This window comes from Lactuca saligna, chromosome 5, assembly GCF_052625555.1.
Source record: "Lactuca saligna cultivar CGN05327 chromosome 5, ASM5262555v1, whole genome shotgun sequence".
Taxonomy (NCBI): Eukaryota; Viridiplantae; Streptophyta; class Magnoliopsida; order Asterales; family Asteraceae; genus Lactuca; species Lactuca saligna.
The window spans coordinates 246,915,781-246,934,145 of record NC_136421.1 but is presented as its reverse complement, the minus strand read 5'-3'; positions in this window follow the sequence as shown (position 1 = coordinate 246,934,145).

Sequence of the window (18,365 nt, the reverse complement as noted above, 5' to 3'; positions counted from 1 at the left end):
GAGGTGAGTATTCCCACTATACTTTACCTTGAGTGGTAATTAGAGGTATGTGATAGAGTATTTTGTATGCTATTCATATGATGTGATACACTGCATTATTGTATGTGATTTATGCTATGTATGTTTCAGAGTTTACAGAGTTAGGACCGGAAGGTCCTCAGAGTTAGGACCAGAGGGTCCACAGAGTTGGGGAACTCACTAAGCTTCGTGCTTACCGTGTTATGTGTTATGTGTTTTAGGTTTTCTTTTCAGGATCGCGGAACGACACCGAATTGATTGTACACACCAGAGAAAGAGTTAGGAGGATCCTGGATTACCATTTTATTAAACCTGGAGCTATGTTTTGTGATTTTAATAGATGACGTTTTGTGAAATATGTATTGAGTATTATACGTTTTCAAAAGAAAAATGGTTTTGAAATTTATGGTGTTACAAGTTGGTATCAGAGCCTTGGTTTGAGGGATTCGGATGTGCTTTCGGGTATATCAGGACTCAGATTAAGGAAATGAGAAAATTTTCAAAATAAATGATTTTTCTAAAACAAGAAAGAGTTTCTAAGAGAAAGCGGGAAGGAGCAGTGTGTACAATCAGCCAGGGCCCAAATGGTGATTTCCCAAAATACCATTGCTTTTGTGTTATGAAATATGTTATGAGATATTATGCATGCTAGAGATAGGCTAGGCATTTCATATTTTAGGACTAGAGTGGCCTGATTTGTGATGCCTTAGCCTAGGAGTTGCAGTCATCTGTGATGCACTTTCGAGTATGTGTTGAGTAAGAGTATCCAGCAGGAATCCTATGTAGAGAGGGATTTAGGTAGAGGAGTAATCTAGTAGAGATACCTAGATGAGAAATTGTGAAGCCTACCGAGAGAGTAGCTAGATACCCGCGGGGGTAGAGTTGCAGAGTTTGGTGATATCATTTAAGTATGATTAGAGCTAGGGAGTTATCACCTAGATGATGAGATTCAGCTACTAAGTGAATGTGATGATATTCAGGAGGTAGATGACTAGCATCATAGGGAGTTTCTCAGCAGCTAATGGCGGAAAAGTGTGAGAACCTAGGAAGAGCCTAGGAAGTGGCCTCAGTCAGATGAGTATGCTAGCAGAGTAGAGCATTTTGCTGGGAAGCGAGTACGTGTATGGGGATTGGTGATTAAGAGGGTTGAGCAGCTACCCAGGGAATCTGGGATGGTCCGTGTGGAGAGTATGGGTAGATGTGGCAAGTAGTATGGGCCCGTATTACTGAAAGCAGAGGACCCATACTCGATACAGGGAGTATTCCAGACATTCTGAGTAGCAGAATGAGAGGTGATGTCATAGTTCGAGTACCATGATTAGTAGCAGAACGAGAGGTGATATCATGGTTCGAGTACCATGATCAGTAGCAGAATGAGAGGTAATGTCATGGTTCGACTACCATGATCAGTAGCAGATCGAGAGGTGATGTCATGGTTCGAGTACCATGATTAGTAGTAGATCGAGAGGTGATGTCATGGTTCGAGTACCATGATCGGTAGCAGAGCGAGAGGTGATGTCATGGTTCGAGTAGCATGATTCGTAGCAGATAGTGTTTGTGCTTTTTCCAGTTATCCTGTCGTGTTTGGGTTAATCTATGATCGGATGAGATAGAATATGGGCCAGAAGGCCAGGATGAATGAGTTTTAGTGGAGCATCCCTTTATAGGGAAATCGAATTAGCTCCAAGGGATTGTTGGTGATATGCCAATAGAGTCACAAGACTCAGAGATGAGTAGGGTCGGTGCATTATGAAAGAATACGATCTGAGATGGGTAACCGGCCGATAGTAGAGATGTCACCTTCTGTGACCCGAGTGGTATTATTTCTGTTTCCAGAGGGAGACGTGATAAGGTGTTGAGATTTTGGTCTCTGAGCTGGGGGTGAGACTTGTGGGATCGCACTGATGGTGATCTTCAATCAGAGTATCTGACAGTAGGTCTGTCGCGAGGGAATGATATAGCTTAAGCAGGTTGTCAGTGGGGACTGAGATGGTCAAGGACCAAGATATACCCGATTGGAGTATAGTAGCACATGTGTTAGCTATAACGTTGGACGATCAAGAGGAGTATATCAGGGTGGTGACTCTTATTGTCTTTGATGCGTACAGAGAATGGAAATGTGGTTTCTGCTCTTATGATAAGGGACGTGTCGGAGCGTTGGATGAGGAGTCGAGGATGAGGAGTATGATAGTTCATTATTTCCAGATTAGGAGTCAGGGTTACTATTGGACATTTGGGAGGTCCGGTGAAGGTATGATGTGAGATTCTGAATGACTAGAGGCGGTCATGATGGTAAGTTCTGAGGATTTCCTATGAGATGTGGGTATTTGGAGTTGTTTGATCTCTGCCGAGGAGATCATCGAGCATTGTGTAGTACCTTGCGGGATTGGGTGCGATGTTGCTGGTGGAGACAGTCCGAGGGATAGAGTGTTGGTGCACCAATTGGTGATGGTTAGAACCCTAAGTGGGGGAGGACCGGGTATTTGGTTGAGAGGATCAAAGATCTGTTCGAGACTGGTTAGAGATCTGGATATGGAAAATTGCGATGTGGATTCATGTGATCAGGGTTATTGGTGTTTGAAGTGAGGCACAGAGCGAGAAAATACATGAGGAATATGTTTGGTAAAGGTTGAATGGCTCCACGGCAAGTGACCATTGGACGGAGACCTTGTGGTGGATAGGAATTCTTTGAGGTTATAATGATGAAATCAAGGTGGTTGGCTTGTAGGGTAGTTCGTTACTTGAGGAATGTTGGTTCAATGTTGGCCTGCTATGAAGTTTGGGAAGGGCAGGAGTTGATTAGTCAACCAATTTCAGAGCCATTATGAGTATTCTAACATGTGTATGAGAAAATAGGAAGAAGTTTCGGATTGCCATCAATATGTTCTGGGTCGTTGAAGATCCCTCCATATTTCAAAGTGAGAATTTGAAATATGCTGAATTTCGGGTTGTATATCAGGAAGATCAGTGGCTGAGGCGAGACATCGTGAAGTTCTAGGGTGGTGTATCGAGGTATCCGAACTTAATGTCTTGGATTTCGGATAATTTTGGGGTTGCGAGTTGAGATGGCAAGTGGATTATCTAAGACAATGGATTGCAGCAAGCAAAGGTGTTTTGTTATGACGATTTTCATCAAGTTATCATGGTGCATAATCCGGGTAGTTGTGTGCACTTATCTATGGATGGTTCGCAGAGTATGAGTAATGATCACAATGTGGCGTCGATCTTAGGATGAGATTGTGAAGTGGTAAGAGTTAGTGATGTGAGACTACGAAGAGCTGCAGTTCAATGAGTTAGTGAAAAGGGGTGTGGTGATACTACGGGGAGCTGTAGTATCCACCAGATAGCGAGAAGGTATGGCAATACTGAGGGAAGCCATTATACTCGCTAAATAGAGAGGGTGTTGCGGTACTATGAGGAGCCGTAGTACCCATCGGTTTTAGAGAGGGTGTTGTGATGCTACAGGGAGCCGTAGTACTCACTATTCTGAGAGAGGATGTTGTGATGCTACGGGGAGTCGTAGTACTCACTAGTCAGAGAGAGGGTGTTGTAATGCTACGGGGAGCCGTAGTACTCACTAGTCAGAGGAAGGGTGTTGTGATGCTACGAGGAGGCGTATTACTCACTAGTCAGAGAGGAGGGTGTCGTGATGCTAGGGAGAGCCGTAGTGTGCACTAGTTAGCGAGAGATTGTTACGATGAAGCACTCTTGATCAAAGCATGACACAGAAGAGTCTTAGGCTTGAGTAACCCTAATTTATGAGTTTTTGGGAGCCTGGTGGTCGAACCAGGGGCGAGACCGGGGTCTCCTCAATGATCGGGAATCATTATATTCTGAGTAAGGTGTGGACCTCGCAATCCAGGGGAATTGGACAAGTGAAGTACGCATGGGTTGCGGGTCACGAGCCATGAGTTGAATGGGTCATTGGGACGAGTGGTTCCAACTGCGGGTTGGACCAAACTCCCGAGTTGAGTTGATTCCTGGTGGTGTGTTGGATAGACGAGATGATATTATGGAATCGGAGGTAGGATCCATGTGAGGGGTATTGTTGTCATCTGATGTCTTAGACCTGAGTAGGTCGGGGCCTTGGTTCGGGAGGTGCAACGGGATGCACGAAATTATTGAGCAGTAATCGACAGAGTTCAGGGGTGATCCGATCTTCATGAGAGTTGTAGTGTTCGCTTGAGGGAAAGCAAACTGCGTGACTTCTGCGTCACTAAGAGTTGAGACAGTTATTATAAGATGGGAATCGGTGAAACCTTTTTTGGTTATGGGATGGGTGAGCTTGAGGTTCATATAATGGGTTTATAGGGGTCAGAGAATATTCCCAGGCGAGCATGATCTTTTCCTTGTGTCCGAGATTAGAATTTTGGGTTCATCCTCTCAAATGGATCCTGATGATTGCCCTATTAGGTTTTGAGCATTCTAACACTCCTAAGTGTACATGCAACCCTAAATACCTTGGATCTATGTTTTCTCTATTATACATGCAAATATGAACTTTCCAAGGTATTCATCCTAACTAGCATAATAACATTGATTCAAACGAATATTTCAAGTTAGAATTACATACCTCTTTGATGTAGATTGTCTTCATGAAGCTTGAGTGCCTAGTGCCCCAAGTGTGACACCTCAAATGGTTCACACAACACCCAATACCCATGGAATGACTTTAGAGGAATTCACACTTCATGAAAATCAGCTAGCCCTTTCTAGTACCCATAGTCGTCCATTTTCTCCAAGAATAAGATCATTATATAGTTAGGGTTACACCATGTAAACCCTAATTGTCATGGCCTTTCATTTCCATGATCCATGGGTACAAATACACCATGGAGCATCTTATGGGTTTTAGCCCAACTTGACAATCCATGGAGCATTAGCGCACTATATAAGTATGGATGATTTATACAATCAACCCACATATTTAATTAGTCTTATTTTGATCACTTAATTAATCCTAGATTAATTCTTGATCAAAACTAATTAAATAATCTTATTAATATATTAGAACGTATAATATATTAACAAACCTTAAGTGTTATTTCTCTCATTTTAGTCTATCCAAAAGCGTGATGCCATGCAACCCAAATGGGCCATGCCGGGTCGGGTCAAGTCTTACTAATTATAGTTATGGACTTAGAAATTAATCCAACAGTGCCCTTGCAGTGGGTCCTGGAAGGAGAGGGAGATTAGGACCCTTCCGTCCTTTTGAGTTGCGATTGGGATTGATTAGGGAATCAGGGTTGGTAGGGTGTTCTTAGAATCTGTTAGTCGATGGGCGATTAACAGGATAATGTTCGAGTATGGTCTGGAAAAGAATTAGACCACAAGAGTTTTCAAGTTCAGGAGATTCGGATTGAGTACCATAGCGGCAGTTGGGTCTGCCCCTTTGGGGTCAGGAATTCTTAGTGGAATCGAGTATCTTTGGAAGTGATTGTCGTTTGGTTTAAGGACCTTCGGTGGTGCTTCTCGGCTAGTAGGTTTTGATCTGTGTAGGGTTATGGAATGATTTCGAGGGCGAAATCTATTTCAAGTGGGGGAGAATTATAACATCTGGTTTTAGATTATCCATGATTAAGGTTCATGGGCCACGAGTCGAGGGCTATGAGGTCTCGGGTTGAGGCGAGTTGCTAGAAACGTAGGGCATCGCATTACCTTTTTGTAGGTATGAGGATTTTTGGAATTTGAGTCATTTCGAAGATGCTATGGAAGTTTGGGAGAGTTGGCAAGATAAGTCCTTAAGTGAGCCACCTAGTACGCTGGGTGTACTAGGGGTACGCTGGGCATACTAGGCACAAAAGGAAACCCTAATTAAGTGAAGTGTCCCTATAAAAAGAAAGAGACAGTCTCATTTCTGGCCACCTTCCTCAGTTATTAAACCCTCTCAAACCCTAATATCCATTCTTGAAGCTTGTGGTGGCCATGATGAGCTTGTTTGTGTTCTTGTGGACTTTTGAGAGTTAAGAAGGAGCATGGAAGGGAGTGAATTTGAAGAACAGTTGTGGATCTGAGCTTTCTTGGGGCTAGAGCACCATTTGAAGGTATAAAGCTCCAAGCTTTCCCTCTCTTTTTGTTTTGTGCATATTAGGGTCCATTTTAGGGTTTTTTGGTCCCAAGGTTGAGGCTTTATGAGTTGATGCACTCCAGATCTTAATAACCTATCCTTTTAAGTGTTTCTAGTAGTGGAGAACCATAAAAGTAAGGCCTTGATCGTGTGAATCTACCCATGCATGAGTTATGAGCATTTTGGGTTGAGAAAGTAAGAGTTTTTATGTGTTGTGACCTTATCAGCCATGCAAAGGCTTAAAGTTGTTAACTTTATGGAGTAAGAGATGTTAGGAAGTCCAGATCCAAGAGTTGAGCTAAGGTCTTAACGGGTTAAGACCAAGAAAATGGATTAAACGAGTCTGAAGGTACGCGCCGCGTAATTCCAGTATGCTCCGCGTACTGGGTTGAGGTCCCCGATCAGTTTATTGAGTGTTTGGGTACACTGAGCGTACCAGAGGGTACACCCCGTGTAACTTATTCTCGGGGGTTTTTGGGCTAAGAATTGTGTTGGGCCGAGAGTTTGGACCTCATGTAATAGAGTCTTGTACTAGAGAAGTGTATGTATGTGCTTTGGGAATTTGGTGTGGACTTGCCTTTTTGGTTGGGAATTGGGCCGTGTGAGGGCCTATTTTTTATTAGCCTTTGGTGTGCCTAATGGGCTTAGGGCATTAATGGGCTGTTAGGTGGTCTATCTTTAGACCCAATATGTGAGAGGTTGGACTTAGCTCTTAGTTGAGATTTATTGTGGGTTTGGCTCATAGTTAGAGTCTGGTGTGTAGTAGCAATGATTATAGGAGCTGTTCTTCATCTGAGGTGAGTATGTTTCAGAGTGGTAATTAGAGTTATGTGATATAGTATTTTGTATGCTATTTATATGATGTGATACACTGCATTATTTCTATGTGATTTATGCTATGTATGTTTCAGAGTTTACAGAGTTAGGACCAGAAGGTCCACAGAGTTAGGACCAGAGGTCCACAGAGTTATGGGACTGGAGGGTCTCACTGAGACACATTGACCAGAGGGTCAAACAGAGTTATAGCCTCGAGTGGCTAATATGTATTGTATGTGGTATTTTGGGGAACTCACTAAGCTTTGTGCTTACCGTGTTATGTGTTATGTGTTTCAGGTTTTCTTCTCAGGATCACGGGACGACACCGGCTTGATTGTACACACCAAAGAAAGAGTTAGGAGGATCCTGGATTACCATTTTATTAAACCTGGAGCTATGTTTTGTGATTTTAATAGATGATGTTTTGTGAAATATGTATTGAGAATTATACATTTTCAAAAGAAAATTTGTCTTGAAATTTATGAGGTTACAAAATCGTTTCCTAATTCGGGGCTGTCACCCGAAGATCAGTTAGCATAAGGTTATGGGCAATAGAGAAGGAGAGATTTAGACCACTTGTATGTGAATAAAACAGATTAGGTGCTCTGAGAGTTCGGTTTATGTTTTGGAGCCCAAGGGTATAACCGTAAAGTGATAGTTCAAACCTTTTATGAAGTTTGGATTTAAGCTTGGAAAAGTTTAAGGCAAAGGAGTCTTGATAGAATTATAGAGCTTCTCATTACATTTCCATTGAAGTTTGGATTTAAGTTTGGAAGATTGGTGATTGAGGTCCCTATCCGAGTACGTTGGGCCTACTGACTTGATGTATGATCGTAGAGGCACCCACATATGCTGGTCGTATGTGGTAGTATGTGAGCATACGCTCGACTAGGACAAACCCTATATTTTAGGGTGTGTACCCTATTTATAACATCTTAAGTTTCTTTGGGGTGCTTCTTATGATCAACCTCCACCTCTTTAAACCCTAAGAACGAATCCCTAGGCTTAATTTGAGTGTTTGTGAGCCATTGTTGTGAACTTGTGGTGTTTTTGGATCCTTTGAATGAAGTGAAGCTTTGGTGGACTTGGAGCTTGAAGATCCAAAAATATTCATCAACTTTGCAATCTATTTGAGGTATAAAGCTCTTAACTTGATGGATCATTTGGTTAGATCCAGTTAGGGTTTTTTTTTTTTTTTTAGCTTTTTATGATCCCTTAATCCATGCTTAGGAGCATAAGTTACTCCAGGAGCTATGTATGGTGGATTTAGACATTTTTAGGTCACTTGCTCATAAAAATGCAATCTTGATGAGTTATTTTGGACTATGCATGAGTTAGGGTTGTTATTATAGTTCTTTTGATTTTCGGGTCCCATTAAGTTATGAAAGGGTGTAAAGTTTCCAACTTTACCTGTTAAGACATCATTTAGCATCAAATATGAGATTTTTGCTTAATACCTTAACCAATTAGGAACTTAATGGAGAAGTTAGTTGACTATAGAGTATGCTAGGCATACCCAACTCATATGATGCACGTACTGGCCACGAAGAGAGTACGCAGGGGATAAGTCTGCGTACGCCGAGCGTACTCAGTAGCTTGACTTTTGTTGACATTTGTATTTTGGGCCATATTTGGACTATTCGGGTTTTGGGCCTTGGTTGGGCCAATAGTCTTTCTGACTTTTGGTTATTATTTGGCTTTGGGCCTTCTTGTATTTAAGCCTATAATGGGTTTTAGGCCTCATTTAGGAATTTGGGCCATATTGGGCTTTTTGGTGCTATTGGTTTAGGCCTCAGATTTTGGGCCATGTAAGAGAAGGGTAAAATGGTCTTTTACCCTGAGTGTTGGAGAATTCGACTAGGATTCTAGTTATGGGTGGTGGATCAATATTAATTGGGTATTATTTGGTTGTCTTAGCGCGAGGATTTTTCGGATCAGTTGTCCAAGCTTTTATCTAAGATATTCAACAGCTTGAGGTGAGTTTCCTCACTGTGTTTAGTGGATCGAAGGCACCAAGGCTGACCTATGGTTTATTACGTTTAGGATGACTATATCATGTATGTTATGTGATATGTATACCAGGATAGATCTGATGTCAGGCAGGTCCTGATGAGTATCTTAATGATTCTTGCATGTGTTTTATGTGTCTGTATGAATGTCGGGCGGGGCCCAATTCTAGGCAAGGCCTGATGAATGTGATGAGATGGGGCCCATATCATGCTACTAACATATCTCTTCTGAGCGGGACTTAATGTTGGATGGGGCCCGATGCTAGGTGGGAGATGATGCTAGGTGGGGCCCGATATGTGTGGGATATGGCCCATTGTATGTTTGATATGTATGTTTGATATGTATGTTATGAGGTATTTTGGGGAACTCACTAAGCTTTGTGCTTATGGTTTTCAATTTATGTTTCAGGTACTTCTAGTTCGAAGGGTAAGATCTTGGGATGATCGCATCGCACACACCATGATTTCCACTTTATATAACTCTGATGTATTGGATTAGTTGATTGGTATACTTTGATTTTCTTTTATAGTTTTATGAACACATTTGGGTTGATGGTTTTAATATAACTAAAATGAAATTTTTGGTCTTAATTTTTTAGATGTTACAATCATCCTCCCAGATTTCCACTAATCAGTTTTTCAAGTCATATCAGCAACCATTACCATATCTTGGATGATAGAAAATGTTCTAAGTAGAATAATAGCATAAACAATTCATGAATCAAGTCAAGTCACTTTTGATCAACATATCATTTATGGACACCATTGCTCAAATGTTGTAATATACTAAATTTATCAAAAATCTTTTAAGCAATATTTTTTTTTGGAGAAAGCTTCAAGGGTAGTACTCAAGGAATAATTTTCGGTTGCGGTTATGCAATAGATCCCAAAAAAATGAGAGATCCTATAAGTGTTACTATTCCATGCGAGTTTGGAAATTCTACAAAGAAGAATGCACTTGCTGATTCGGGAGCTAGTATTGACTTGATGCATATTCATTTTACAAGAAAAATGATCTCCTAGAGCTAAAGCCTACAAGAATGGCTATTTATATGGCAAACCAAGCCGTTACATACCCTCAAGGCATCATAGATGACCTACTTGTTGAAATTGGAAAGTTCATCTTTCCAATCAACTTTATTGTCCTAGACATGAAAGAAGATGAAGATCTTCATATAATCATTAGGAGACCCTTCCTTAGTACCACAGTATCCCTTGTGGACATTCATGACACTAAGCTAATGCTAAGAGTGGAGTCGGAAGAAATCTCCTTGGAAGTAAATCAAGCTACTAAATCTTCACAAGTGAGTAATGATGAAATATTTTTCATGGATGGTGTAGACGAAGTGATGGGAAATGGTTTTGAGATTATGAAAGAAGAGGAGGGTGAGGATGTTTATGATCTTCTAGATTTGGAAAATATAATGGAGGACAACATGCTAGAATGGAATGATCCAAAAAATATGAGAAACACACTATTTCTTGAGCTTTAGTTTCAATAATATTGGAATGCCAAGTTTTTCAGTTTTCAAATCCTATCCTTGACAACTTAAAGCCAAATGAGTATCAAGAGTTAGAAGATTAAAAAAAAGACAACATGGAGAAGCTAATGAACAAAAAAGGTTAAGAAGTGGTTAAAGGTGCAAAGGAGGTCATGAACGAGAAGAAAGAAAAGATGGAGTCATTCAAGGAATAAAACGAAACCATGAATTAAGCATGGAATCGACAAAAAAGGAAAACATGAAGACAGCATACAAAAGATGAGTAACGCCTTACAAAACGAAGAGACTCGAGAGGAAGTTGAATAAGGAGATTCCTCTCTAAACCGTAATAACGTAGAGCTAGAATGAGTCCAACTCATGACACCTCAAAAAGAAGCGCTTCCGGGAGGCAACCTACAGTTTGATTTTCATTTCCCTTTATTTTCTATCTTTATTTTCTATTTTTTGTTTTAAAGTTTTAAAGGTTATTTCACTCGTCTAAGGTTTTTTTTTTCTAACATCGTTCCAATAAGGGCTTACCAAGAAAAAGTTTGTGGATGATGTTTTGATGAAGAAAATTTGAGTCACAAAACCTTGATAGCCACGATGTGGCGAACCAATGGCCACGTCGTGGTACCCTTATGAGGCCTTATCTGATGTGCAACATAATACATACCACAACGTGGTAAGTCCTTTTGCCACGACGTGGCGTGTACATGATCATTAAGTCTTCTTAACACTAATTTTTTTTACATTTCGCTTTCAGACGCACACACCATGTTGTGTTTCCCTTTCTTTCTTCAATATTTCTCTGCATTAATGCTCTGATTTCTTCCACTTTCGTGTTTAGTCCACTGCAGAGGTATGATTTCTACACATTAACTTACTTCACATTGCATTGAATTGATTGAATACAGGTAAAAATATGTGATTCTGCATTCTATGGTTTGTTAAATTTGGGCTTTTAACTTTTAGAATTGGTATAATGGATGTGCTTAATAAATTTATACATGCATTAAGAGGAACACCCTCTAAGTATCAAGGATTGATTTTAGCCATATTAGGCCCTAACGGAATCCCCCTATTCGTCGACGCACCACATTGTGGTGAAGCATGCACCACGACGTGGTTTCTGGGCAAAACTCATTTTTTTTTGTTTTGTTAACTAATTAATCTGGGCTGTTTGGTATTTGTCTTTTATGCATTTTTCAGGATCAAATGAGACCCACAAGGAGAGTGAATCGACATCCCCAAGGTCAAGAGGAAAACTCGAATGCCCTGTATTTGCACCCGTTCTACCATATTCCAACCAATATTTCAGCGAACCATTTAACCCGATATAACAATAAGTTCAGATGGCTTTATAACAGGGACTACATAGAATCACTTCGTATCGATTGGGATTGGTTGACAAATAAAGGAGTGAATGAACATGTTAAACCGTACTTGACTAAAGTGTATATTGGGGACGAATTTTTCGTCACGTGCAATGGTTGGAGAAAATTTTCTATGATTGAAGAACCGATATATAAAGAGTTGTATTTGGAGCTTTCCTGACAATCACTTTTGAAGAGTACATTTTGGATCCATACTTTTGGAGGTCATTCACCTTTCGGTTAAAAGGAAAGTACTAGGAGTGTAGTTTGATCAAGTTTGCATGGAGACTGGGGATTTATGGAAATGAAGAAATGAGGAATCAAAACCTCACCACATTTTTAAAGGCTGTATATCGGGATTTTCTAGTTGGAATTCAGAATTATGAATTTTGGACCACTATTTCCAACAAGTTTCCTGATATGGGATCATCACAAGAGAGCACAATTATCTTGCTATTCATCGTTTTCTCCACCGCCTCATTACTTTCAATATCAATTAGAAAAAATGGGTTTACAAAGTGTAATGAACTGGATCTTCCATATATCTAATCTATGTGATTTATTAGAGTTTTATCTACGATGCAAAATTCTACTATTAAAACCTTTACATCTCAAGAAAATCACGGGTTTACAATAAAAATTTACATACAAATTGGAACAGTAAGGAAATACAACAAATAGTAGTCTATTATCTAAGTCTTGTCCTTGTGCTCCTATCTTCTCTTCTGGTACTACAGGTGCTACTACTTGAACCTGCAAAACATAAATCTCTACAATATCATACACAATTTTTCTGGTAAGTTATTCTTATATCTTTTCTTATCTATCATCTTTCTTCTCTTTCTCATACTTACTAATCTAATATATTTCTCTTGGTAGCATACACTACTACCCTTCTCATTCATCTATCTTTTCTCTTATACTCTTTCTCATGTCATCAATCTATTTCTCTATCAACTACTATGTTTCTCATATTCTACTCCTAGCCTCTTCGCAGGCTCTTCTCATGTTATGCAAACACTCTAACTGTAACGACGTAAATTTTAAAACCAATTTTTCATTTTTGTAAACATCAAACATCGATTAATATTTCAAATTCAAACGTAAACAATATTGTCACAACATAATACATCCAAAAGATCATAAAAATAGTTTCCCCCCGATAATGTGTACGATCACGCCGACGCCTTCCCACGGTCCTCGTTAGTACCTGAAACACATAACACAACAACTGTAAGCATAAATGCTATGTGAGTTCCCCAAAATACAACTTACGCACATACGCCTTTCCAGGCCCTGACCTTCTGGTCCATGTGTCTTAGGGGACTTCCGTCCTGACTAGGTAAACCTTCCGGTCCTACCCATGTCAACCTTACGGTCCACATCACAATGCCTTCCGGCCCATATCAAGCATATCATACATGGCACATATAACGAATAACTTATCACACATAGTACATATATCTCATAGCATATCCGACCTTCCGGTCACACAGTCAACCCTTCCGGGTACAGTATAGTGAGAAAACTCTCCTTGTGGAAAGTTTAAGATCTCGCGTCCTCGCTATCACCGAATCCAAACGACGGCTCAACCTCGCCTAAACATAAAAATACCATTTAATACACAAAGACTTCCACCATTAAAACTTTACCCCTTATCATCATTCCTCAAAGGGTAAAAGACCATTTTACCCTTCCTTGACCTAAAGTCCTCATGTTGACCAAAACCCTAAAGGTCAACAAAATTCAACCCTGAGAGTACGCGGGGCGTACATCGCCAACCCCCCCTGGATCGGGGTCTCCACCTAGTACGCTGCGCGTACTGGAAGTTACGCCCAGCGTAACCACCAGAATCAGCCACTCTCCATTTCTGGTCTTAATCGGTTAATCCATTACTACATCTTCTAGATCCGACTCTTTTAGTGTGTCTAAACCCATAAAGTCGAGACCTTTAAGCCTAGGCATGGCTGTAAAGGCTCGAACATCACATAACAACATTCTATTCCAACTCAAGGACCTATATCTCATGCATGGTGCAATACCAACGTCCAAGATGCCATTTTTATGAGTCTACAACTCCAATAGATCAGAAATATGAAGTATCTAAGCTTATGGAGTCCATTTGCACAAAAAGTCTCCACCTTTGGGACTTAAACCCTAGAAAATGACACCTTAAGCATATAACATGAACCAAGTGACAAGATCCAAACTTTTTACCTGAAAATGAAGCTTTAACCCTTGCAAAGCTTAGATCTACACTTGAGAACCACTTCTAGCCTCTCCAACAAGCTCTTCTTCTCCTTTGCAACCTTGGAATGGCACCACCAAGCTTAGAATACACACACAATGGCCAAAGAACGAAGGTACACTCTTTTTAGGGTTTCACTCTGTGGGATGGTGGCTGAGAAGTCCAGCCACACATTCCTTTTATAGCCCCTCCAAAGGAAATTAGGGTTTGGATCTAAATAAGTTATGCCGGGCGTAACCTTGGGTACGCCCAGCGTACCTGAGGGGGAACGCGTCCAAATGAGGCGCGCGAGTACGTGCAGCGTAGACCTTGTACGCCCAACGTACTCACCTACCATGAAAACCCTAACTTGTCAACTTAACCAAGATGCAAGGCCAAAAGAAGAATACCTGGATTTCAGGCTGTTACAATTCTCCCCCACTAGAATCAGACTTCACCCCCGAAGTCTCATACTGAAAACAACTCTGGATACTGATCCCGCATCTCAGACTCGGTCTCCCATCTCAGCTCGGACCCATTCCGATGTTGCCACTGCACTTGTACCAGGGGTACTTCCTTGCTCCTCAGAACCTTAACTTTCCGATCCCTGATCGCTACTGGTCTCTCCACATAGTTCAGGCCTGCATCCACCTGAATATCATCTAATGGCACCACTGCCGACTCGTCGGCAATACATTTCCTCAACTGCGAGACATGAAAGGTATCATGGATCTGCCCCAACTCAGCAGGTAGATCCAACCGGTAGGCTACCCGTCCTACCCTAGCAATTACCCTGAAGGGTCCAATGTACCGGGGTGCCAACTTGCCCCTCTTCCTGAATCGTATCACTCCTTTCCAAAGAGAGACCTTTAGGAGCACAAGGTCACCAACCTGAAACTCGAGCTCGGACCGCCGCCTGTCCGCATAACTCTTCTAGCGACTCTGCGCGGTCAACAACCTCTGCCTGACCTGCTGAATCTGCTCGGTCGTCTGGAGTACAATCTCCGTGCTGCCCATCACCCGCTGCCCCACATCTCCCCAGCAGATGGGGGTGAGACACCTCCGCCCATACAACAGCTCAAAGGGTGGCATACCAATGCTCGAATGATGGTTGTTGTTATACGAAAACTCTGTTAAAGGTAGATAGGCATCCCAGCTCCCTCCAAAATCCAAAACACATGCTCGGAGCATATCCTCAAGCGTCTGAATCGTTTGCTCGCTCTGTCCGTCCGTCTGCGGGTGGTAAGCGGTACTGAAATGCAGTCTCGTACCCAACTCCTCATGAAACTTCTCCCAATACCTAGAAGTAAAATGCACATCGCGATCTGAAACAATCGACATCGGAACCCCATGCCGTGATACCACCTCCCTCACGTATAATTCCGCCAACTTCTCCACAGAAGAGCTCTCGCTGATGGCTAGAAAATGAGCGCTCTTCGTCAGTCTATCCACGATCACCCAAATCGCATCGACTCCCTTCGCAGTTTGCGGCAATTTTGGTGATAAAATCCATGGTAATCTGTTCCCACTTCCATTCGGGAATCTCTAGTGGCTGCAATTTACCGTGCGGATGTTGGTGCTCGGCCTTAACCTGCCGACAAGTCAGGCATCTCTCAACAAACCATGCAACATCCCTTTTCATACAAGGCCACCAATACTCCTTCCTTAGATCCAAATACATTTTCGTAGCCCCGGGATGAATCGAGAATTTCGATCGATGCGTTTCCTCCATCAAAATAGTACGCACACCGCCCACAAACGGTACCCAAATCCGACCCTGAAAAGTTATAAGCCCTCGACCATCCGTAACGAATCCTGATACCTGACCTACAACTCGCTCCCTCTTCTGATTTTCTGGTTTCGTAGCCTCAGCCTGAGCTCCTCGAATGGTATCCAAAATCGGGGTCATCACCGTCAACCTCATACAAATATCTCGGATCGGGGCGCTTTCCGCCCTACGGCTCAACGTATCGGCCACCACATTAGCCTTGCCCGGGTGGTACAGTATCTCACAATCGTAATCCTTCACCACGTCCAACCATCTCCTCTGTTGCATATTCAGATTTGGTTGATCCATCAAGTACTTCAGACTCATGTGGTCCGTGTAGATAGTACACCGAACCCCATAAAGATAATGCCGCCAGATCTTGAGGGCAAACACCACAACCCCCAATTCCAGGTCGTGGATGGGATATCTCGACTCATGAGGCTTCAACTGCCTCGAAGCATACGTTATCACATGTCCCCTCTGCATAAGCACCGCCCCCAAACCCGATATAGATGCATCACAGTACACCACAAAATCCTCCATCCTTTCCGGGAGTGCAAGCACCGGAGCCTCGCACAATTTCTAACGAAGGGTCTCGAATGAGGACTGCTGCTCTGGTCCCCACGAAAATGAAACACCCTTCCGGGTCATCCTAGTAAGTGGCACGGCGATCTTGGAGAAATCCTTGATAAACCTTCGATAATACCCAGCCAATCCCAGAAAACTCCTGATCTCAGTGGGCGATCTCGGCACCTCCCACCTCAACACCGCCTCAATCTTGGTCGGGTCGACCAATATCCCTTTCTGGTTAACAAGATGCCCGAGGAACTAGACCTCTCGTAACCAGAAATCACACTTGGAGAATTTGGCATACAGCCTCTCCGATCTCAATACCCCAAGAATTTCCCTCAAATGCTCCTCATGATGTTCCCTAGACCTTGAATATATCAAAATATCATCAATGAATACGATCACCGACCGATCCAACATCGGCCTGCACACCCGGTTCATAAGATCCATGAACGCGGCCGGGGCATTGGTGAGCCCAAAAGGCATCACCACAAACTCATAATGTCCATAACGAGTTCTGAATGCAGTCTTCTGAATATCTTCCTCCCGAACCCTCATCTGATGATAACCCAACCTCAAGTCTATCTTGGAGAACCAAGATGCCCCCTGCAACTGATCGAACAGATCGTCGATCCTAGGTAACGGATACCGGTTCTTAACTGTCAACTTGTTCAACTCCCGGTAATCGATACACATCCGGTGTGAACCATCCTTTTTCTTGACGAACAAAATTGACGCTCCCCAAGGTGAGCTACTCGGTCGAATAAACCCCTTCCCCAACAGCTCCTGAAGCTGCAAGGATAACTCCTGCATTTCCGTTGGAGCGAGACGATAAGGCGCCTTGGCGATGGGTGCCGCTCCCGGAACCAAATCGATACGGAACTCCACTTGCCTTTCCGGAGGCACACCTGGTAACTCTTCGGGGAACACATCCGAAAACTCGCATACAATAGGAACGTCATCAACCGAATTGGGCCTCCCCACTGCCACTCGAGTATCCATCACGTAGGCTATGAATCCATTGCAGCCCTGCTGCAAACTCTGCTTTGCCCTGGCAGCCGAACAAAACGCCGACCCACACCGGGTCCCCTCGCCATACACCGTAAGCACTCCCCCACTAGGGTCTCGAATAGTCAGCAGCTGTCTCTCGCAGTTAATGACTGCCCCAAACTTACTCAACCAGTCCATGCCCACGATGACACAGACATCCCCCATCACTATAGGAACCAAGTCTATAGGGAATTTGATCCCAAAAATCTTGAGCACACATCCTAGAATCACTTCAGTGGCATATACCGCTTTCTCATCCGCTATAGAAACTCGCAGGGGTCGACTCATCACCTCCCGATCAATACCGATGTGCTGGCTAAAAGCCAACGATACAAAAGACCGAATCGCATCCGAGTCAAATAATACCAAAGCAGGTACAGAACTCACAAGAAAAGTACCTACGCATATCATAATATAAGCACAATACCTTATCATAAAAGTAAATACGCGAAAGAATACATACCAGCTACGACATCAGGTGCCGCGCGGACCTCCTCTGCAGTCAACTCGAAAGCTCTTCCACGAGCCTTCGGAGCCCCGACTTTCACTGGCCGAGTCTCGTTAACCCTGGTAGCAGGCGTAGAACCCTGGCGAAGCTAGGGGCACTCGGCCTTCCGATGGCCGGTCTGGTTGCAATGAAATCAAACCATAAATCCCTTGGGGCAATCCCTAGCAATGTGCCCCTCCTTGCCACACTTGTAGCAAGCACCCGATCAACATGCCCCCTCGTGACCCTTGCCGCACTTTCCGCAAGTGCGGCCCTTTTGACCTCCCGATCTCGAATTGGCGGACTTGGTCCGCTTGGTTGCCGGCTGAGACTGAGCCGGCCGCCGATCCACCCGTTGAGACTCGGCCTCCTCCCTGGCTTGGGTCTCCAACTCAATCTCACGCTTCCTGGCATTTTCCTGAAGCTCAGCAAAAGTCTGGTATTACGAGTTCGATACGAACTCCCGGATACCCCTCCTCAGCACACCCAAATACCG